We start from the raw sequence: 23,615 nt of genomic DNA on the forward strand, positions 1-23,615 counted from the left end.
CCTCCAGCTAAAAAACACTTCCTGGAGGACCCTCAAGGTTCTTTGAGAATCACTGTTCAAAAGAAATTTTCTGTCCTAGAAATTTCTTGAGGTCCATGAATGGTTGTGTTTAGTGCCTCACACACAAGAAATGCTCAACAAATATTTGAACAAAAACTCGATTTGATAATCAGCAGCCCCGACAAATATCACTGTGTCCTATTGCTATGTGTGATCATTGCTTTATGTCTCAGGAAAGTCAACCGTGGGGGCATTTCTGTAGTTTCCACATCATCAGTACCACACAGAGAGAGCGTGCCTTTTTCTTATCACTGTTAGTTTCTTATCCTCTCGCCAGAAACCTACAGCAGTGGAGAAAAAAACAAAAATAAACAAACAAACAAAATCAAAGCAAAACAAAAAAACCCAAACTCTGAAAGATAAAGAGATGGAACCCAACAGAACTCTTAGGGCTCCTGCTGACCCCAAATGCAAGTTTAGAGAACCCTGCTATAATTCAAAGCCTTTCAACAAGCAAGAATCCCATGAGAACACGAAGTTAAAAATTAACAAGCTCTGGCTCTCGTTTTATATATTTTAAAATATGGAGACAGGAACACATTCTTTGGGAGTCTCTGCCTTGTAGCCCAAAGGAGAACCAACTTCAGTAAATTGCTGTAAATGTGTCAGTTTGTGAACAAGAATCTGTTGATGTGCAAAGCCCATACTTCTCCATCAGGTCTACTCTTTTAACTGATATCTCTGCGGAGCAGAAACCACAGCCACAAGATGTCACAACAGGGAGTGAAACACGGAGGGCACTTGTAGCTCACAAGTTACCACTCCCCAGCTCCAGGGCGGGGTAGCGGCGAGATTTTCATTAATTGTGTGGGGCCCCAGGATGTGTTTTGGTTTTGCAAAGCTCTCTGGCAGAGCCTGCCTTCCTGTTTATCTGCCTCTGTATGCTTGCACAGCACATGCAATTCAAGACACAAGTGCATGTGTCTTACAATTCAGAACCAGAAGAGACTGGAACATTTTTATTTAGACTGAAAATAAAAAGATAGCAGCTTTGGAAGATGTGTTCCCCTAGCTCCTTTCCTCTCGAAGGCTGCAATTAAACATGTTTTCTGGAGAACTGATCCTTGCCACCCCAAGGAGAGGGGGACCACGAGCCCAATTATTTGGTAGTCAACTTCGCCCCTAAAGTAAGTGAAACTGCGAAGCTGTCTTTTACCAGATGCCCGGGCACTGGCAGAAAACTGCACGACCAGAGTTTCGTACCCTTCCCCTTGGGGCATGATGTACACCAAGAAATCTGCCATCAGGGAGGTAAGCAGGGAACAGCTCCAGGGAGAGCCGAAAAATGATGGTGAAGGGTTTTTGTCTCCCTCGCAACCCTGTAAAACTAAGTGAACCCGATCTCTGATTGATTATTAAACACTTTGCATGAAATGGCTGGGGGATATTCAGCTCATTAAATCCATCATTCTTAGCAAAGCTATTTCTGCCGGATTATATCGCGGGGTTGGGGGGACAGGGACACAGATAATGAGGAGGAAGTAGTCGTACCAAGTTGGCAAAACTCTTGAGGAAGTTGAAGAAAAGAAAAAAAAAAGCAAGCAATTAATGCAGCAGCGTCCCCTGCAAACTGGAAAGCGTTCTTTCTGATGAAGGAATCAGGTGAGCGAATACAAGTGGGAAGCAGTTACTACGGGGAGTGAAAGACTGAGGTCTAAGGGAATCCTTTCTTTGTTCGGAAGGGCATGCACGCTAAACATTTCCCATTCGCCTCAAACTGTTCTTGAACTAGTAAGGCCAACCGAGGTCGTTGTGTTTCTCTTTCGTTTGGAAATGAATTATAATGATTTCTGGCATCATTGTGTGTGTGTGTGTGTGTGTGTGCGCCTTTGAAAACATTTTGCACACCAGCGCCTCACACCATGGTATTTAAGAGAAATGAGATTCCTTGGTCTTAAACAGACTCTTTAGTGGAACTCTGTGGTGTGAACGTGGGAGGCATCGTTATGCTTTTATTTACTAGATGCATTCCCCCCCCCCCGTTTTCATGGTTTTTACTTTTTGCCCACTTTACTTGGAATAACATCGTCTTCACTCTATCTGGGAATAAAAGATGATTACCTTTTTGTTCAGAATCCCCTAAACTAATACAGTTATTCCGTGCGTTGCTAAGCAACTGAGCCGGATTCCCCAGAAGAATCCCACTTCACTGATAGATCCTGGTTCTCTTTTTGGTAATTGACCGCGGAGAGAGTCTGCCGATGCGAAGAAGGAGCTTGTGACCAAGAGACTGGAGGAGTAAAACCATTTCACTGTCCCGAGTTCTGTGAAAAACTTTCATCTCAGATCAGCAAACGGTGGTATTCCTCACCACAGAGTGCTATTCGGTGATGAAAGGAGCAGGACGCAGACGGACACAACACGGTTGAAACTGAAATGTGATAGAAAGGAGCCTGACACAAGACAGTCCTGGGCTGTGTGTCTTTCCTTCATTTGCATGGGACTCGGGGGGAGACACATCTACTCTCCAGGGACAGGAAGTGGGGAGGGGTCACCTGGGGCTTCAGGTGGTGATTGTCTGAGGCGGGGCACAGGGACCTTCTAGGTATGATGGAAATGTCCCCTCATCTGTCTCTTGATTGTGGTGGAAGTTGTGCGTCAACATGAAATGGAAATGGGTGCATTTTATTACATGTAAATTACACCTCAGTGGAGAACCCAAAGCTAAATACATACTAGACTTAGACTTAGTTGTGTTATTTTTAAGACTAGGAGCATCTTGTTCTGTTGCATCGTTTTTTTGTTTTTAAACAGGAATAAAATTGACATCATCTATATAGGTAAAGTGCAACTTTGTTTTTAAAGAAAGAGTCTTACTTGGGAAGAATCACAACTAATATTTCTCCCTTGGTTGCTTTTCCCCTTTTACTTTTATTTTTTCTTTTTCATTTTTTATTAAAGTTACACATGCAAATAATTTGAAGAGTCTGCTACTCCACAGACACAATTACTTTCAACTGTTTTTTGCTGTTTCTCTTGGAAATAATGTCAGAGTTCTAGTAAACTGCTTATACAGCTGCTTCTCAATCTTTCAGATTTTGCTTTATTGGTTTCTCACTCTGGAAATTTAGTATCGGGTCTCCCCCCACGCATTTCCATCCTTCATCTTCCCAATGTAGTTATAACATAATTTTATTTAACTTTATTGTGATCATGGAAATGCCATTCATTGCTGAGACAAATAGCAAACTGTGATTCTCTTTCCTTCCCTGCACACTTGTTTGTTTCCCCTGGATTGACTGAGAGCTGGGGCTTGTTTTGCTGTGTGTTTATAATATAAATATATAATATAAATATAATTATAATATAAGTATATATTATATATTCCTCAAAAATTATATATATATTTATGTATATATGTGTGTGTATGTATACGTATATATGTACACATATACATATATATATATTTATATATATATATGTATATATATATATTTAGTTAGTCTTCTCAGTGAGGCCCCATGATGTCCAGGTCCATGACACGATTGTCATGTGGGGTCCTCCTTCCTCACCGTCACATGCTCACATCCTCCCCTTCACCTCTCATTGTACTCACCTCTTTACATGGCTTATGAAACTCTCTTAAAAAGGTTACATGGCAGGTCTGCTTGACTAGAACCCTTTTTTAATCAGCCCTCATACGTAAACGACTGCTTACCTGGGCGTAGATGTCTAGATTGAAATTCATTCCCTTTCTGAAATTTGAAGCTATTTCTCCACTTTAATCTCAGGTTCTAGTGTTGTTTTAAGAAGTCTGTGCCATTCTGACACAACTTGGCTACAGGAAACCGTTTTTTTTCTGTGCAAGATTCTCCGAGATTCTTCTATCGTCCCAGTGTTCTAAAACATCACAGTGACCTGCCCTAGTGGGGGTCCCTTTTCACCCATAGTGAACACTCAGCATGATGGTCTGATTTACAGATGTTGTGAAGTGATCACTACAATAGGTTCAGCTCACATCCACCTTCTCGTACGGATACAAAAAAAAAAAAAAGAAAACATGTTTCCTTCTGATGAGAACTCATAGGATTTACTCTCTTAACATCCCCATATCTCACACAGCAGTATGGGCTGTGCTTATCATGTCACCCATTTCATCCCAAGGACTTATTTATCTTATTACTAGAAGTTTGCTCCTTTCAATCACCTTCTTCCAATTTCTCCTCCCCACTCCCACCACTGCCTCTGGTAACCACAGGGCTGATCTCTTTTCTATGAGTTTTGTTTTGTTTTAGATTCCATTTATAAGTGAGGTCATCCCATATTTGTCTTTCTCTGTCTGATTTATTTTACTAAGCTTAATGCCTTCAAAGTCCATCCAAGTTGTTGCGAATATGAGGATTTCCTCATTTTGTGTGGCTGAATAATATTCCATCGTATATATATTTACCACAACTTCTTTATCCATTCATCCGTCGATGGACACTTGGGTTGTTTCCGTGTCTTGGCTGTTGAAAGTAATGCTGCAGTGAACGTGGGGGTGGGGCAGACAACTTTCTCCAGTTTGTGTCATTTCTTTTGGATATGGTCCCAGAAGCAGAGTTCCTGGATCATATGGTAGGTCTATTTGTAAGTGTCTGAGGATTGCCCATACTGTTTTCCATAGTGACTGTGCCGATTTAAAGTAATTTTTTTTTTAAAGAAAGTCTTTTTTTTTTTTTTTAAGATTTTATTTAATTTACTTGACAGAGACAGCCAGCGAGAGAGGGAACACAAGCAGGGGGAGTGGGAGAGGAAGAAGCAGGCTCCCAGTGGAGGAGCCCGATGTGGGGCTGGATCCCAGAACGCTGGGATCACGCCCTGAGCCGAAGGCAGACGCTTAACGACTGTGCCACCCAGGCACCCCTGATATAAAGTATTTTTAAAAGGGTTTTAATTTTAGGGGCGCCTGGGTGGCACAGCGGTTAAGCGTCTGCCTTCGGCTCGGGGCGTGATCCCGGCGTTGTGGGCACAGCGGTTAAGCGTCTGCCTTCGGCTCGGGGCGTGATCCCGGCGTTGTGGGATCGAGCCCCACGTCAGGCTCCTCCGCTATGAGCCTGCTTCTTCCTCTCCCACTCCCCCTGCTTGTGTTCCCTCTCTCGCTGGCTGTCTCTATCTCTGTCAAATAAATAAATAAAATCTTTAAAAAAAAAAGGGTTTTAATTTTATATTTTGAATCAGTAATAGAACAAAAGAAGGACCCAGGAAAATATACCCATATAGACAAAGTAAATATGGGAAAATACACAGAGAAGAATGAGAAAACATTGACCAAGTGAGACATGCAACAGGGAGGGACCCTGAGGGCTTTAAAAAGATTACTGGGACGCCTGGGTGGCTCAGTCAGTTAAACATCTGCGTTCTGCTCAGGTCATGATCCCAGGGTCCTGGGATCAAGTCCAGCATCAGACTCCCTGCTCAGGGGGGAACTGCTTCTCCCTCTTTCCGCTGCTCTCCCTGCTTGTGCTCTCTCTCTCACACACAAATAAATAAATAAAATCTTTAAAAACAAATGAACAAACACAGATTACTGGGGCTCCGGGCTGGCTCAGTCGATAGAGAGTGCCACTCTTGATCTCGGGTTCATGAGTTCAACCCCCGTGTTGGGTGTTAGATTACCTAAAAAAAAAAAAAAAAAAGATTTAGAAAAACCACAGACTATTCTGAAACAACAGGTGGGTGGGGTGATGTTACTGTAGCATCCTAGTTACATGACAGAGGACATCAAGAGCAAAGGTCTTCCTGTAACTGACCTGAGCCACTGAAGCAAAGCCCGGCAAGATGGTTACTTGTTACACAAAGACTCCGGATTTATGCCTTTAATGGAACTGGGTTTTTCCTCTGCACATTCACCCTTTCCTCTCCCACGTCCCCTGAACGCCGTAAACAAAGGAGGATAACTCTGTGGGTTCCTGCAGAAGGTGAAGCTCCGAGGGTCACAGAGGAGACAGGACCTCAGGCGACCCCGGTACATTTGGATCGAAGAATCTCTCTGCCAACAGGCAGTGCGGTCCAATATTATTTATAATAACCAATCACCCCCAAATAACCAAGTGTCCGGCAATGGAGGGACAATTTAAAAAATGTTATATTTGTGTACTTTGGACCGATATTATCTCAAAACTTCACAACAAGCCTGCAAGACAGATATTTGCATCATTATTTTACAAAGACTGAAACTGACATGCAAAGAGGTTATGTGGTTTCCCCAAAGCCATGAGGCCCATAAAGTATTTACATTTAATGCCCAAGCCAGTGATGATCTCCCTGCATCTCGTGGCAAGAGAGGCAAGATGCCCTTTCCAGACATCCTCTCCTAGGATTGTGTGTTTTGTTTCCCGAGTTGATTTAAACGCAACCGATAGGTCTTAATTCTTACTAACCAGGGAAGCAAGAAACTGCAAGCCTCGCCAGCCGGAGAGAAGCATTTCAAACAGGCACAGGGGCAGGCCCTCAGCAAGCCAATGAGCTGCGGACAGCGTCAGACTTTCCAGGTCCCTGGGTTAAAAAGGCAAACAGCACAAATCTACTGGCAGACTGCCCGTGTTTCTGTCTGTCCTCACAGCACAAGATTTTCAGAACCCTTTGCTGATGGAAACACTGAAAAATACCTTCCTTCAAAGTATTTTGAAGCTTGAGAGGACCACAGGAAAAAATCAGATGGCTCCTTCCCAAGCGAAGTTTCAAGAGACCACAGAAAACCTAACAAGCACTCAAATGTGAAGATTTTCAATTTTAAAAAGTACAGTATGGAGCAACTTGTGACACTCCCCCCCCCAAAAAAAGACAGCTGTTCCTTTGGCTGCCAATGCTATAATCTTGTCTCCTAACTGAGACTTATTGGAGGAGATTAATCTTTACAGGCTTACTTTGACATCAGTCTGCACAAGAACCAAGCCCCAAATCAGAGAAAACATGGTAGAGTTGGTAATTACCCTGCACCATTTCTGCAACGACTGGGCATTTGCTGTGAACCCCAAGACAGGCCAGGGGAGCTTCAGGCAAAGACGGGACCTCCTCACTGCAGAATTTCAGACAGGCGGGAGCAAAAGCAGAATCCCAGAGCTGGAAAAGACCTGAGGGATTGTCTGCACCTGTTTCCTTGTTTACAGAAACCTTGGGCATCAAGGCATGGCTGGTGTCAGAACCCAAATTCCCCGACTCCCCGGTTCTGGGCTGGCTCCACTCTGCCACCTTATCTTTTCTATGGGAGAGGAAGGTGTGCGTTGTGACAGAGGGACCCGAGGGACCCCAGGGTCGGAGAGCTGGCTCCCCATCGCCTCCCCCTGGGGTTGTGTGTGGTGTGGGGGACATGGGATGGTGGGGACAACTCTCAGAAAGAAATCCAATGCAGAAGCGTTTCCTGAAGACCGTGACCTTCCACCCAATCTCACGCAAGGTGACAAATAGGGAAGACCATCTTGCAGTAGCATTTTGGCTTTAAATCTCCTTACCTGTGGACACAAGAAAACCCTTCCCAGCAGCCTAAGTGCTCCTCATTGTATTTCCGGTCATGATTTAAAGCCTTCGCAATGATCAGCAGATCGACCGTTCGAGATGTGACTAGTTTCTGCAGAGTGTGCTCTCCACAGAGCAGTTAAACAGCTTTATAGACGCATGCTTTCCGTTTGGAAAAGGCTCGATTTAATATACATGTTAACGGTCCCCCTGAGCTGCACCTACAAGATGGGCCACCATTGCCTATGCTTTTCTGTTCTTCAGCTCTCCCTTTATTCTTTCTTTTACGTTCTTTTCCCTTATTCCGGTGTGCGCAGTTGTTGCTTGAGATAACAAGGACCCAGCAAACAATTATTACTAATTATTCCCATGGAGAATTCAAAATTTTGACAAGTTGGCCAACATAGTTTATTCATTTGCAGAAAGCTGGCATTTTTGGGAAAGTTATGGGAAAAGTCTCAGCAACCGTATTTTGTCTAAAGCTTGAATAGTTGAAGGCGGGGGGATGTTGTCCTAATAGGAATCGAAGTGGAATTAGATTTTTGCTTCTCACAGCCTGATCAGATGCCGGAGAGAGGAATCGCTGGAAGGTCCACTTCAGATACCCCAGGAGCGACCTCTGTGTCCCCCTTACCTGAGCTTCCCATCGGGCACCAGGCTCAAGCTGATTGGAGAGAAAGAGCCAATTCTGCTTAGAAACATCTCCATGACGTATTCTGCCCATTAGCCAGGACTCAGAGCGAACTTGTACGGAACCAGGAGCGCAGGGGCAACAGGTGGAAACCCTGAGAGGAAAAGATGATCTATTTGCAGGTTTGCCGTGGACTCTGGTTACTGCGCAGATTCCAATGCCTCAGTGAGAATAGTATGGCCAGGTTGGAACGCTTCTCTGAAGGAGAGCACGTGAGAAGCAAGAAAGAGGACAAGGAGGCGGGTACGTGTAGATATTTCCAACATCTCCTCTTCTCGAGCGGCTCCTATGTGCCAAGGAAAAAGATGGCAGCCTCTCCAGAGTAATAGAATGTTTGATGAGTTGTGTGGTCCCATGAACTGACTGTAGGTCCTATCCCTGAGAACAAAGTTCTCAAAGGTACTTAACGTAGTGCTTGCACATGGTATGTGTTCTAGAAGTTTTCCTTAAATCTCAGTGTAATCTGAGTGCCTAGCCCCTGTTGTGCTTTATTGTAGGAGTGTGACTTTCGTGGTGTACAATTTCCAGGGAGGTAGGGAGGAAAGGCACAGTGAGTGAGATTGGATTGTTAGGGGGCAGCACAGCTCTGGAGATAGAAGGACAAGGAGAACAGGCGGCCAGTTACTACCCAACACCCATCCGTTCTCCCTTCTGAAGGACCAAGCCTCTCTTTTGAGCTGGGCACTAAACATTATGTTTCCTGACAGTTTGAAATGGCCACACAGCTAAGTTGCAGTTGATAAGATGTAGGTGAAAATTGGGGGATTCCCATGAAGTTTTCTTGAAGGGCATAGACTACTAGGAAGAGACCTTTTGGCATCACTGTCATACTTCTTTCTGCTTCCTTCCTTGAGGATGTGATGGCTGGAGCTCCAGCAATTATTTTGGACCATGAGGTGCCCTTGGAAGTGAAAGCCATGGATTCACTGAAACTGTCAGAGTGGAAAGATCAGAGCATGGGTCCCTAAAGACCACTGTAGCAGCTCTGTACTGCCCATTTCTGCCTTGCTGAAACAACCATTATCTGTGGTTTTTTGTTATGTGTGTCTAATCCTAATTTTAACTAACCTAGAAATCCATTATCTTTTGCTCTCCAAATGCCCCAAGTGAATGTGAATGGCTTACCATTTAGAGTTAGTTACATCAAGTATGGTGACAGTTTTCATATCATTCAATGAAGAAGATAACTTTGTTTAAGGATTTCTTTGATTAAAACACTCATTTTTTTTTTTTACACATGCTCTTTCTGGTTTGCTCTCAGATTTCCAAGGAAGGGAGAGAAGTCACTCTGCTTTCGCTGCACCAGTGGTGGCCAAAAGTAAAGCAGGATCCCAAAACTAGAACATCCCTGCCTCTCGATCCTCTCCCACTAGCTGTAGAAGGCCCAAGAAGAAAGTCTCACTCTTGCTGCTGACAGCGCCTTTTGCCCAATGACACCTCTCCTCCCTGAAGCTGCCTATGAGTGGCCGTTGCCCCTGACAAGCGTGCAGTCCAGACCTGCTCCCCTCCGTTCAGGTAACGACTTCTCCACCCTGTGATTTACTCCAAATGCACCCTTCCCATCTTCCTGTATAGCTCGCCACACGTCTGCTCTAACAAGGAGGTCTTGTGCTTTCGATGGCTTAAGTCGCTTTATTGAAAGAGCTCTTTCAATATTTGCTTGGTTTTTCATCACAGACCCCCTTCCCTGGAACCCCAGCTGGATTGCAAGTCCCCGAGGGGACGTTTCTATTTTATGATTCTTTGCATTGCTCACACCTAGCATAGTGTCTTCGTCTACTGGGGCTGGTAGAACAAAAATACCACAGACTCGGGGGCTAACAAACAACAAACATTCATTTCTCTCAGCTCTGGGCCCTGGAAATCTAAGATCAAAGTGCCAGTGGGCCTGGTGTCGGGTGAGAGCTGCTTCCTGGCTCATGGATGGCTGTACTCCCGCGGTGTCCTCATGTGGGGGTACGGAGCTCTCTGGAGCCCCTTAATCTACTCCTAAAGGACCCACCTCCTAATACCATCACATTGGGGGTTAGGATTCAATGTATGAATGGGGGGGCAGACACAAACATTCAGATCGTAACACATAGTCCCTGACACCTGGAAGGTACGTATTAAAGTTTTTGAATGAATGAGGGCCCTAGTGGCCCATAACATAAATCCATGTATTCTCTCTTCTATTAGTCTCTATTCTAACCTAAATAATCACCCTGGAGTCAAACTCAGCTCTTGTCCTTAAAGACAAGCTCCTTCCCTGGGAACTCGTGTTGGCCTCTGAATATCAAAAGGATTTATTTTGGGATTAGGCGCTGTGCACAGTCCTGGGCCTCTTGGAGGGTCGGGGTGGGGGGGAGAGGAGACCGTCCTTTGCCTGGGATGCTTGACGGATCTTCCGAATTATTCCTACTCCTCTCGTCCCTACTCATAAGCTCAACATAGCAGGTGTGAGGGTCAACATGTACCCGCAGAACGGCACACCTAAGCGTTCCAAATCCTCAACTTCCTGTTTTTCTCGTCCCTGTGCTTCCACGTTTCCTCTGCTGATGGGGACACAGAGGAGGGACAGGGAAATGCTAGCCCTGGGACACCCACTTGGGAACAGGCAGGTGGAGGCCAAGAGGACAACTTTTAGGGGCCTGGGCTTGACTCCCTCTCAGGATAAGTTTAGGTGAAGGTGTGGGGGTTAGTCCCTTAGCATCGTACGGCAGGAGAGTGCAAGACGGACACACTTCAGCTCCTGAATCTGGATGAGAACATGAGGTGGGGTGCTATTTACTAAACTCCTGTTGGAAAGAGCCATGCTGCTCAAATCTAAAGGGTAATGCGTGTATCCCATGAGCAAGTTTCTGCAGCCTCTTTCTTAGGAAGGTGGGAGGTGGTGGGCAGCTGTGCCACGGAATTCTCCAGAGGTGGGGACTGCAGCCACAGTGCCTGGTGGGGGCTCTCAGAGCAACAGAACAAGGGAAACTGGCCTAGCAAACACCCCCCCAACACACACATCAGCTTACAGGACAACAACACACTCCAGCTCATGAAATCACAACGGGGCGTGATCTGTCCTGCTTCCTTATTAACCACCCAGCACCTAGAACAGTGCTTGGCCTGGATTAGGAACCCCATAAATATTTGTGGGGCTGATAAATGACAGCACCCACAATGCAATTCGGCAATCCGTGACTTTAGAGCAAATCTTCGTGAACATCAAAAGTAAATACAAAGCAGGTGCGGAGCTGGGAAGGTTTGGTACATAAAGGAGCAAGTGCTGCCCTGAGGCCTCAGGATTTTGATAAACCAAGTGAGAAATCAGTAAGGTAGCACCGACCCTTATGTCCTTCCAGCCAGAGATGGCCAAACCTCTGGCTCAGCCCCCAGACGTCCCGAAACTCTTTCCTCTCCTTCCCGTCAAGTGCACGTCTTGCTCTATGAAGCAGATTGGAGGTCGAGACGCCTGGCTTCCAGTTGGAGTTGTTTCTGATTTTTTTCTTCAAGTTTCAGGTATTTATGGATCGGTGCAAGTCCCAGCACAGTACACCAGCGTGATCCGTGCGTTTAGACGGGAACCGTTTCCTGGGCAACTGGGGGATTGTGCAGACGGCTTCTGGAAGACCTTCGTGCTCAGCAGCTTTGTAAGTGAAATGTTTCGTTCTGAAGCCTGGACTTTCTCTAGTCTGTTGTCATCTCCGTTCGCGGAGTCGAGCTTGCATGGATCATGGGCACCCGGTGCGTTTCCAGGGTTCCGGGTGACGCCCTCCTACCCCAGCTGACATCTGGGTTGAACGATGCCAGGCCCATGACCTACGGCGCTGCTCCCGTACGTGCCTCTAGGGGCTAAGCTCGAAGGTGCCTCCTCCGGACCGAGGATCTCGTGTAACGGGGTTGTGGCCAGGGGCCTTGCCGTTGGAAGGAGGAAAGAATAAACCTGCAAGGCCTGGACTCAATACACTGAGGATGAACAGATGTCCAAAGTTACCCACATCCCCAAGTCCAAGTTTTGACAGTTCATGTGCATGTGAGTAAGTGTATGTGGCCAGCGTGGTCGGATGAAGTCATCTCCCTGCCCCCCTGTCATAGGAATCGTGCACCTTCCTGCTCAACTTAGCTCACAAGGGTGGGAGGACACCAAACGGAGGAATTAGCTTGAAAAATACCTTTAAACTTCAAAGTCTAAAATGCTGGGGCGCCTTGGTGGCTCAGTCGTTAAGCGTCTGCTTTCAGCTCAGGGCGTGATCCTGGAGTTCTGGGATCGAGCCCCACGTCAGGCTCCTCTGCTGGGAGCCCCCCCCAACACACACATCAGCTTACAGGACAACAACACACTCCAGCTCATGAAATCACAACGGGGCGTGATCTGTCCTGCTTCCTTATTAACCACCCAGCACCTAGAACAGTGCTTGGCCTGGATTAGGAACCCCATAAATATTTGTGGGGCTGATAAATGACAGCACCCACAATGCAATTCGGCAATCCGTGACTTTAGAGCAAATCTTCGTGAACATCAAAAGTAAATACAAAGCAGGTGCGGAGCTGGGAAGGTTTGGTACATAAAGGAGCAAGTGCTGCCCTGAGGCCTCAGGATTTTGATAAACCAAGCGAGAAATCAGTAAGGTAGCACCGACCCTTATGTCCTTCCAGCCAGAGATGGCCAAACCTCTGGCTCAGCCCCCAGACGTCCCGAAACTCTTTCCTCTCCTTCCCGTCAAGTGCACGTCTTGCTCTATGAAGCAGATTGGAGGTCGAGACGCCTGGCTTCCAGTTGGAGTTGTTTCTGATTTTTTTCTTCAAGTTTCAGGTATTTATGGATCGGTGCAAGTCCCAGCACAGTACACCAGCGTGATCCGTGCGTTTAGACGGGAACCGTTTCCTGGGCAACTGGGGGATTGTGCAGACGGCTTCTGGAAGACCTTCGTGCTCAGCAGCTTTGTAAGTGAAATGTTTCATTCTGAAGCCTGGACTTTCTCTAGTCTGTTGTCATCTCCGTTCGCGGAGTCGAGCTTGCATGGATCATGGGCACCCGGTGCGTTTCCAGGGTTCCGGGTGACGCCCTCCTACCCCAGCTGACATCTGGGTTGAACGATGCCAGGCCCATGACCTACGGCGCTGCTCCCGTACGTGCCTCTAGGGGCTAAGCTCGAAGGTGCCTCCTCCGGACCGAGGATCTCGTGTAACGGGGTTGTGGCCAGGGGCCTTGCCGTTGGAAGGAGGAAAGAATAAACCTGCAAGGCCTGGACTCAATACACTGAGGATGAACAGATGTCCAAAGTTACCCACATCCCCAAGTCCAAGTTTTGACAGTTCATGTGCATGTGAGTAAGTGTATGTGGCCAGCGTGGTCGGATGAAGTCATCTCCCTGCCCCCCTGTCATAGGAATCGTGCACCTTCCTGCTCAACTTAGCTCACAAGGGTGGGTGGACACCAAACGGAGGAATTAGCTTGAAAAATACCTTTAAACTTCAAAGTCTAAAATGCTGGGGCGCCTTGGTGGCTCAGTCGTTAAGCGTCTGCTTTCAGCTCAGGGCGTGATCCTGGAGTTCTGGGATCGAGCCCCACGTCAGGCTCCTCTGCTGGGAGCCTGCTTCTTTCTCTCCCACTTCCCCTGCTTGTCTCTCTCTCTCACTGACTGTCTCTCTCACTGGCTGTCTCTGTGTCAAATAAATAAATAAATAAAATCTTTTTAAAAAATTAAAAAAATAAAATGCAGTGCATGATTTCCATTTTCTGACTTCTCTGTTTTCCCCCTTCTTCTGTCCTTAGCACACGTATTCTCTTTTCTTCTTTTCCAACGGTCTTCTTATCTGTCTTTGTTGCGCTTACATGGGTTTTCAGCCTTTTAAAAAATGATGGAAAACCCCTTCTGACCCTTGAGCTCCGTGTGGTTTTCTCTTCCACAAAACTGAGCAAAGGACTCGGTACAAAGTGGGTGTTCAGTGTAGACAAGGACTGAACTCACAGCCTCGACATAATTATGAGGAAGCTCCTCGTACGTTTTACGTAAAGTTTTTCCATTTCACCTCTGCGTTTCCCCAATTCCCTTCTAGAACATTCCCGGATGAGTAACTATATGCAATCTCCATAGGAACGTCTGTGCAAAGAGCAAAGGAGCTCAACTATTGATTCCAAAAGTGGGACCCAAAAGCACCCAGTCAAAGGAGGAAGATAGCTTGAGTTTCCTTCAAGACATAGAACTTCATTTTGGCTAAAAATAGGACAATGGCGCGAGCGATGAGAAGACTTTATCCGGCCAAGCATGTCAGCGCCATGACTGACTCGCATCCACAGAAAAGGGGTAACATCTAACACGGCCTCTTCTCCCACAGGTTTGCTGGGCTCTAGAATGGTAAGGAACAATGACCACGCCCGACACTTAGCAAGTCCACATTCATTGCATCATTTAACAGCTCCCCCCGCCCCCAAAAAAAGAAAGAAAGAAAAAAGCCAGCAAGATTATTCCAATCATTTGAGCAAGACAGAAATTGAACTTGAGAGAAGATTAACAACATGCTGACGGTCACCAAGAATGAACTAGCTTCCGGGTTCATTTTACAGTTTTCTTGATAGCGAATTTATAAATTTATTTTGGTTTTAAATACAGGAAGAACAAGTGATGCCATTCATTGTACAGTAATATTTGAGTTGCTCCAGACCTAAGCCTGCGGACAGCCTGTGGTTCCACACACCGTGCCCAGTCTACACCGCAGCCCTTGTGTGTTAATTTGATAAAGAATGTTCCTTAGTCATGGGAAGTCATTTTTACACATTATAAGTTTTGATGAAGTTGGTAGTGATGATATGATACAGTGGGCTTAAACATCCTGTTTTTCATTTATAAATGTAATTTATAGAAATTCTAAAAAAGTTCTATAAAAATTATTAAAAACATTGAGAATCTAACAGGAAAAAAAATCCCTGTTAATTGCTACAAACCACAGGTTATGGAATATTGGCAAGTTTGTGCTACATTTCCTTCCAGCCTTTGTTCTTAAGTCCATAATTGGCATCACACTTTGTTTGCCAGAAGGGTACTATTTTCTTCATATTAGGGGATCCCCCCCCGTGTCACTAAAACTTATATGAAAACATTTTTATACCTTTCAAAACGGCACAACTTGCCATAATTTATTGAGCTATCCTCCCTGTCGTTCACTGGTCACTTAGATTATGTCCTTCAAGAAAAAAAGTCATAAATAACTAAATCTATTTTTGCTTAGTACACATTCCCAGAGGAGGGTGACTGGGATGGGGGAAGACACCATTTGAACATTTGCAATGCAATCTGTTGCCAGCAAATTGCTTCTCAGACAGGCTGGGTCAATTTGCCCTGGTGAGGCGGATGCTCTCCTTGGGGGGGTCCCAGGTCTCCCCAGCATTTTGGGATTCATTCACTCCTGCTGCAGTCCTCTGGGGCAGACGTTCCCACTGCCACCTCCATGGTCTGGTCCCTTCACCTCAAACATCTGTTTCCTGATGGAGCCGGCGACACAGCTAGATAGAAGAGGGTGTCCGACATCCCTTTTAGAAATCTGTGTCCATTGTCCAGCCGAAGCTTGGGTGTCCTTGAGCATCGGGCAGCTCCCCACACACCCCCTGGACCCCACGGTCCACATGGTACGTCTGTGCTCTGGGACCTGCCAGGCTCCCCCTCCTGTGAAGGGTACCTGTCTCCTGCCTGGGTGGATGGGGCAGAGGACATTTCCCAAGAAAGCCAACCCACAGGTTTAGGCGCGTAGGGGGTGCCACTTTGATCAAACGATGCAGCGCAGATGGCAGAAGCCTGGGACTTGAGCCTTTTAGGATTCCGGCAAAGGAAAGGATTAATTCAGAAGCCGGCTCCTTATCAAGGGTCCTGAATCCCCCCGCTGGTGGGTGTTGTGAATGGAGAAATTGATGCTCCAGAAAGTTTGACAGTCAAGGACCCCAACTCGTGGTCTCTGGATCGGTCCTGAATTGAGGGGGATGATTTCCTCATTGCAGACTTGAGCCTCCAGGCTGGACCCGGATGAATAGATCTGATTAGTCTTGTGAGCCAGCGACTACATCTCTCATTCTCAGTCCTGTGATTTTTCTAGGTCAATAATATGACTTCCCAAGTTGTGGATAAAAGCCAGCTTGTAAAAAATGGGACTGAGTGCCAATGGCTTAATGTACACTGTTCCACTGAACTATGATCGTTAAGTCCATCTGAGAGGGTCTCCGAATGAGAAGTCAGGATGTGACTTTTGTTCTATAGAGAAAGAATACGTGGCAAATGATTGATCAGATATAACTTAAATCTTTTCCCAATGAACGTTGTCATAACATCTGAAATGGAAGGAAATGGTACCATCATGAGAAATGAACTCTACCCTGTTGCTTCTTTAGGCAGGAGCGGAGACAAAGCTGGATTCTGCGGCATGAAAGCCCGGCCTGGTGAGGAGGAGAAAGCGAGAGGCTATAAATACTCAGGCTGACAGAGCAGCAGATGGTTGGGTTGGAAGTGGATGTCTGGGAGGGAAATGTGCTAAGTGGGACTGGCATATGCTTTCTTAAGTCTCTGACCTGCTTGTTTCTCAAAAGACTTTATTAAACGCTTGGAAAAATAGATTGGGAAGTTGCTGCTGCAAAAGAAAGTTAGAAAAGGAAAGAAAAAAGGAAAAGAGAAAAGAGTGGGAAGAAGGAAGGAAGGAAGGAAGGAAGGAAGAAAGAAAGAAGAAAAAAAAGAAAGAAAGAAAGAAAGAAAGAAAGAAAGAAAGAAAGAAAGAAAGAAAGAAAGAAAAAGANGAAGGAAGGAAGAAGAAAAGAAAGAAAGAAAGAAAGAAAGAAAGAAAGAAAGAAAGAAAGAAAGAAAGAAAAAAAGAAATTCCCCAAGGCTTGTGCCTCTCTCACCTATGTGATTGATTTGTATTACCAATAAGCATTTCTTTCATCCTGAAAAATATCAAAGCTTCCCCCCCGCCAAATTTCCTGCTCCCTTGTCCCTGGCTGCCACCCCCACTGGCAGTAGATGGCAAAGCAGAAAGCCAGGAGAGCAGCCAGCCATGGGCCTGCGGGCAGGTGCAGAGTCCCATAAGGACTTCCTGTTGACGGTCATCCTGGGACCATCCACAGAGACGTTCATGGAGCGGCCCTGTTGGTAAGAAGANCCTGGGAAGGTTTGGTACATAAAGGAGCAAGTGCTGCCCTGAGGCCTCAGGATTTTGATAAACCAAGCGAGAAATCAGTAAGGTAGCACCGACCCTTATGTCCTTCCAGCCAGAGATGGCCAAACCTCTGGCTCAGCCCCCAGACGTCCCGAAACTCTTTCCTCTCCTTCCCGTCAAGTGCACGTCTTGCTCTATGAAGCAGATTGGAGGTCGAGACGCCTGGCTTCCAGTTGGAGTTGTTTCTGATTTTTTTCTTCAAGTTTCAGGTATTTATGGATCGGTGCAAGTCCCAGCACAGTACACCAGCGTGATCCGTGCGTTTAGACGGGAACCGTTTCCTGGGCAACTGGGGGATTGTGCAGACGGCTTCTGGAAGACCTTCGTGCTCAGCAGCTTTGTAAGTGAAATGTTTCGTTCTGAAGCCTGGACTTTCTCTAGTCTGTTGTCATCTCCGTTCGCGGAGTCGAGCTTGCATGGATCATGGGCACCCGGTGCGTTTCCAGGGTTCCGGGTGACGCCCTCCTACCCCAGCTGACATCTGGGTTGAACGATGCCAGGCCCATGACCTACGGCGCTGCTCCCGTACGTGCCTCTAGGGGCTAAGCTCGAAGGTGCCTCCTCCGGACCGAGGATCTCGTGTAACGGGGTTGTGGCCAGGGGCCTTGCCGTTGGAAGGAGGAAAGAATAAACCTGCAAGGCCTGGACTCAATACACTGAGGATGAACAGATGTCCAAAGTTACCCACATCCCCAAGTCCAAGTTTTGACAGTTCATGTGCATGTGAGTAAGTGTATGTGGCCAGCGTGGTCGGATGAAGTCATCTCCCTGCCCCCCTGTCATAGGAATCGTGCACCTTCCTGCTCAACTTAGCTCACAAGGGTGGGTGGACACCAAACGGAGGAATTAGCTTGAAAAATACCTTTAAACTTCAAAGTCTAAAATGCTGGGGCGCCTTGGTGGCTCAGTCGTTAAGCGTCTGCTTTCAGCTCAGGGCGTGATCCTGGAGTTCTGGGATCGAGCCCCACGTCAGGCTCCTCTGCTGGGAGCCTGCTTCTTTCTCTCCCACTTCCCCTGCTTGTCTCTCTCTCTCACTGACTGTCTCTCTCACTGGCTGTCTCTGTGTCAAATAAATAAATAAATAAAATCTTTTTAAAAAATTAAAAAAATAAAATGCAGTGCATGATTTCCATTTTCTGGCTTCTCTGTTTTCCCCCTTCTTCTGTCCTTAGCACACGTATTCTCTTTTCTTCTTTTCCAACGGTCTTCTTATCTGTCTTTGTTGTGCTTACATGGGTTTTCAGCCTTTTAAAAAATGATGGAAAACCCCTTCTGACCCTTGAGCTCCGTGTGGTTTTCTCTTCCACAAAACTGAGCAAAGGACTCGGTACAAAGTGGGTGTTCAGTGTAGACAAGGACTGAACTCACAGCCTCGACATAATTATGAGGAAGCTCCTCGTATGTTTTACGTAAAGTTTTTCCATTTCACCTCTGCGTTTCCCCAATTCCCTTCTAGAACATTCCTGGATGAGTAACTATATGCAATCTCCATGGGAACGTCTGTGCAAAGAGCAAAGGAGCTCAACTATTGATTCCAAAAGTGGGACCCAAAAGCACCCAGTCAAAGGAGGAAGATAGCTTGAGTTTCCTTCAAGACATAGAACTTCATTTTGGCTAAAAATAGGACAATGGCGTGAGCGATGAGAAGACTTTATCCGGCCAAGCATGTCAGCGCCATGACTGACTCGCATCCACAGAAAAGGGGTAACATCTAACACGGCCTCTTCTCCCACAGGTTTGCTGGGCTCTAGAATGGTAAGGAACAATGACCACGCCCGACACTTAGCAAGTCCACATTCATTGCATCATTTAACAGCTCCCCCCGCCCCCAAAAAAAGAAAGAAAGAAAAAAGCCAGCAAGATTATTCCAATCATTTGAGCAAGACAGAAATTGAACTTGAGAGAAGATTAACAACATGCTGACGGTCACCAAGAATGAACTAGCTTCCGGGTTCATTTTACAGTTTTCTTGATAGCGAATTTATAAATTTATTTTGGTTTTAAATACAGGAAGAACAAGTGATGCCATTCATTGTACAGTAATATTTGAGTTGCTCCAGACCTAAGCCTGCGGACAGCCTGTGGTTCCACACACCTTGCCCAGTTTACACTGCAGCCCTTGTGTGTTAATTTGATAAAGAATGTTCCTTAGTCATGGGAAGTCATTTTTACACATTATAAGTTTTGATGAAGTTGGTAGTGATGATATGATACAGTGGGCTTAAACATCCTGTTTTTCATTTATAAATGTAATTTATAGAAATTCTAAAAAAGTTCTATAAAAATTATTAAAAACATTGAGAATCTAACAGGAAAAAAAATCCCTGTTAATTGCTACAAACCACAGGTTATGGAATATTGGCAAGTTTGTGCTACATTTCCTTCCAGCCTTTGTTCTTAAGTCCATAATTGGCATCACACTTTGTTTGCCAGAAGGGTACTATTTTCTTCATATTAGGGGATCCCCCCCCGTGTCACTAAAACTTATATGAAAACATTTTTATACCTTTCAAAACGGCACAACTTGCCATAATTTATTGAGCTATCCTCCCTGTCGTTCACTGGTCACTTAGATTATGTCCTTCAAGAAAAAAAGTCATAAATAACTAAATCTATTTTTGCTTAGTACACATTCCCAGAGGAGGGTGACTGGGATGGGGGAAGACACCATTTGAACATTTGCAATGCAATCTGTTGCCAGCAAATTGCTTCTCAGACAGGCTGGGTCAATTTGCCCTGGTGAGGCGGATGCTCTCCTTGGGGGGGTCCCAGGTCTCCCCAGCATTTTGGGATTCATTCACTCCTGCTGCAGTCCTCTGGGGCAGACGTTCCCACTGCCACCTCCATGGTCTGGTCCCTTCACCTCAAACATCTGTCTCCTGATGGAGCCGGCGACACAGCTAGATAGAAGAGGGTGTCCGACATCCCTTTTAGAAATCTGTGTCCATTGTCCAGCCGAAGCTTGGGTGTCCTTGAGCATCGGGCAGCTCCCCACACACCCCCTGGACCCCACGGTCCACATGGTACGTCTGTGCTCTGGGACCTGCCAGGCTCCCCCTCCTGTGAAGGGTACCTGTCTCCTGCCTGGGTGGATGGGGCAGAGGACATTTCCCAAGAAAGCCAACCCACAGGTTTAGGCGCGTAGGGGGTGCCACTTTGATCAAACGATGCAGCGCAGATGGCAGAAGCCTGGGACTTGAGCCTTTTAGGATTCCGGCAAAGGAAAGGATTAATTCAGAAGCCGGCTCCTTATCAAGGGTCCTGAATCCCCCCGCTGGTGGGTGTTGTGAATGGAGAAATTGATGCTCCAGAAAGTTTGACAGTCAAGGACCCCAACTCGTGGTCTCTGGATCAGTCCTGAATTGAGGGGGATGATTTCCTCATTGCAGACTTGAGCCTCCAGGCTGGACCCGGATGAATAGATCTGATTAGTCTTGTGAGCCAGCGACTACATCTCTCATTCTCAGTCCTGTGATTTTTCTAGGTCAATAATATGACTTCCCAAGTTGTGGATAAAAGCCAGCTTGTAAAAAATGGGACTGAGTGCCAATGGCTTAATGTACACTGTTCCACTGAACTATGATCGTTAAGTCCATCTGAGAGGGTCTCCGAATGAGAAGTCAGGATGTGACTTTTGTTCTATAGAGAAAGAATACGTGGCAAATGATTGATCAGATATAACTTAAATCTTTTCCCAATGAACGTTGTCATAACATCTGAAATGGAAGGAAATGGTACCATCATGAGAAATGAACTCTACCCTGTTGCTTCTTTAGGCAGGAGCGGAGACAAAGCTGGATTCTGCGGCATGAAAGCCCGGCCTGGTGAGGAGGAGAAAGCGAGAGGCTATAAATACTCAGGCTGACAGAGCAGCAGATGGTTGGGTTGGAAGTGGATGTCTGGGAGGGAAATGTGCTAAGTGGGACTGGCATATGCTTTCTTAAGTCTCTGACCTGCTTGTTTCTCAAAAGACTTTATTAAACGCTTGGAAAAATAGATTGGGAAGTTGCTGCTGCAAAAGAAAGTTAGAAAAGGAAAGAAAAAAGGAAAAGAGAAAAGAGTGGGAAGAAGGAAGGAAGGAAGGAAGGAAGAAAGAAAGAAAGAAGAAAAAAAAGAAAGAAAGAAAGAAAGAAAGAAAGAAAGAAAGAAAGAAAGAAAGAAAGAAAGAAAAAGAAAGAAATTCCCCAAGGCTTGTGCCTCTCTCACCTATGTGATTGATTTGTATTACCAATAAGCATTTCTTTCATCCTGAAAAATATCAAAGCTTCCCCCCCCTCAAATTTCCTGCTCCCTTGTCCCTGGCTGCCACCCCCACTGGCAGTAGATGGCAAAGCAGAAAGCCAGGAGAGCAGCCGGCCACGGGCCTGCGGGCAGGTGCAGAGTCCCATAAGGACTTCCTGTTGACGGTCATCCTGGGACCATCCACAGAGACGTTCATGGAGCGGCCCTGTTGGTAAGAAGAGCCCCTCAACTCTGAGCTGTTTATTCAAAAAAGAAATATATTTCCAAAGTGTGACAACAGTTTTGTTCATGTTGGACCAAATCTTACGTTTCTGTTGGGCTTGAATCGATATTTTCTCTGACTGAGAAGTTACCCATTGACCTTATTTACGTTTATCCTTGGTTCACTATATTGTCAGCTCCCTGAAAGAAGGATGCTTCTCTTCCCTGCACCTAGCATGGGGCTTCTAGCTTGAGCCAGAAGATGCTCGTTCATTATTCATCGCATTGTTTACGAACAGTTCACTAGATCATACATTGATGGCATGAGTCATGTGTTCTCTTTGGATGTGACAATGCTTCCAAGGACCAGGCAGGCGTCTCGCCCTCCAGACACTCACTAACTGTGGAATCGTCAGCGTCTGAGGCAGACAGAGTACACTCTCCTCTCTCCCCAGTGGGAGAGAGCCTCAGGGATGGTAAATGGGCCACCATGGGTCCATCTAGACCTGCCGGATATACCTGTGAGGACCAGACAGGGAAGCCAGCGTTCCACCTGCCTGTAAGGTAGAGCTGGAGGAACCCTAATCCTCCCATTTGAGGAGGAATCTTACCTCTCACGATCCGAACCTGGGGGGTGTGGGGAAAGTCAGTGGAATCCATGGGGGGTCAGATCGTAGTAGGAGGGAGTGAGGGGTGTGGTAGAGTGATCTAGTAGTGCCTAGATTCCCGTCTTCTCTCTCCAGACCTTGCTGGCCTCCAGTCAGTCGTGACTGCCTCTCTCCTCCCTGGAACTTCAGTCCTACTAAGAGCAGAGCTCTGGATGACCAGCGGTGTATTGCTTCCAAGACTGGACCTCTGCATCCCCAAAGCAGCATTCCAGACCTTCTGTTGGCAGCTGGTGGATAGACAAGTGGACCACATCAAACCAAAAATCTTCTTTACACCAAAAGAAACAATCAAGAGAGTGAAAAGACAACCTACAGATGGGGAAAAAGATATTTGCAAACCAGATAAGGTGTTATCTCCAAAATATATAAAGAACTCCTGCAACTCAATGACAAAAAAACCCCTGATATCCCAATTAAAACTGGGCTAAGGACCTAAATAGATATTTCTCCAAAAAAGACATACAATGGCCAACAGATAGGAACAAATGCCCATCACCGCTCATCATCAGGGAACTAGAAATCAAAACCACAATAAGGTATCCCCTCACACCTGTTAGAATGGCCGTTAGCAAAAAGATAGGAAATAACAAGTGCTGGGGAGGATACAGGGGAGTTAGAACCCTTGCAGAGTTTCGGTGGGAAGGCAGACTGGTGTAACCACTGTGGAAAACAGGGTGGAGCTTCCTCAAAAAATTAAAAATAGAAGTACTGTGTGATCCAGCCATTTCACATCGGGGTATTTATCCGAAGAAAACAAAAACACTAATTCGAAAAGATATATGTACTTCCATATTCACTGCAGCATTATTTGCAGTAGCCAAGATACGGGAAAACACCATGCATCCACGGATGAATGAACGGATAAAGAAGATGTGGTATATATGTGTGTATAATGGAATATTATTCAGCCGTGAAAAGAATGGAATCTTGCAACAACACGGATGGACCTTGCGGGCATTGTGCTAAGTGAAATAAGTCAGACTGAGAAAGATAAATCCACATGATCTCACTTATCTGTAGACTCTGAAAAAAAACCCCACCAAAACCCAAAACAGAAGAAAAATAAAAGTTCATAAATACATGGAACAGAATGATGGTTGCCAGAGGGGGTAGGGAGTGGGAAAAACGGGTGAAGGGAGCCAAAACCT

General features: G+C 45.9%; 3 long non-coding RNA genes across 10 annotated transcripts; all 3 read left to right on the forward strand.

Moving 5' to 3' along the window:
• The first annotated feature begins 860 nt into the window (after positions 1 to 860).
• Positions 861 to 12,445, forward strand: LOC117796288. Of its 5 annotated transcripts, none has more exons than XR_004620669.1 (5): positions 861 to 1,187; positions 8,053 to 8,431; positions 9,450 to 9,703; positions 11,672 to 11,808; positions 11,915 to 12,445. It is a non-coding gene; the product is annotated as an uncharacterized LOC117796288 (long non-coding RNA). The 5 variants fall into 5 exon arrangements; XR_004620667.1 differs by having other exon boundaries at positions 862 to 1,311; XR_004620670.1 differs by having other exon boundaries at positions 886 to 1,311; positions 8,311 to 8,431.
• A 29-nt stretch (positions 12,446 to 12,474) lies between these two features.
• On the forward strand, positions 12,475 to 15,052 carry LOC117796291. 2 transcript variants are annotated; one of them, XR_004620676.1, is made up of 2 exons: positions 12,475 to 13,485; positions 14,219 to 15,052. It is a non-coding gene; the product is annotated as an uncharacterized LOC117796291 (long non-coding RNA). The 2 variants fall into 2 exon arrangements; XR_004620675.1 differs by having other exon boundaries at positions 14,257 to 15,052.
• Positions 15,053 to 17,306: 2,254 nt separating this feature from the next.
• LOC117796289 lies at positions 17,307 to 23,338 on the forward strand. Of its 3 annotated transcripts, none has more exons than XR_004620673.1 (3): positions 17,307 to 17,696; positions 17,803 to 18,079; positions 18,813 to 23,338. It is a non-coding gene; the product is annotated as an uncharacterized LOC117796289 (long non-coding RNA). The 3 variants fall into 3 exon arrangements; XR_004620674.1 differs by lacking the exon at positions 17,307 to 17,696 and having other exon boundaries at positions 17,705 to 18,079; positions 18,813 to 22,363; positions 22,543 to 23,338; XR_004620672.1 differs by lacking the exon at positions 17,307 to 17,696 and having other exon boundaries at positions 17,705 to 18,079.
• The last annotated feature ends 277 nt before the right edge of the window (positions 23,339 to 23,615 follow it).

Source organism: Ailuropoda melanoleuca, chromosome 15, assembly GCF_002007445.2.
Source record: "Ailuropoda melanoleuca isolate Jingjing chromosome 15, ASM200744v2, whole genome shotgun sequence".
Classification (NCBI taxonomy): Eukaryota; Metazoa; Chordata; class Mammalia; order Carnivora; family Ursidae; genus Ailuropoda; species Ailuropoda melanoleuca.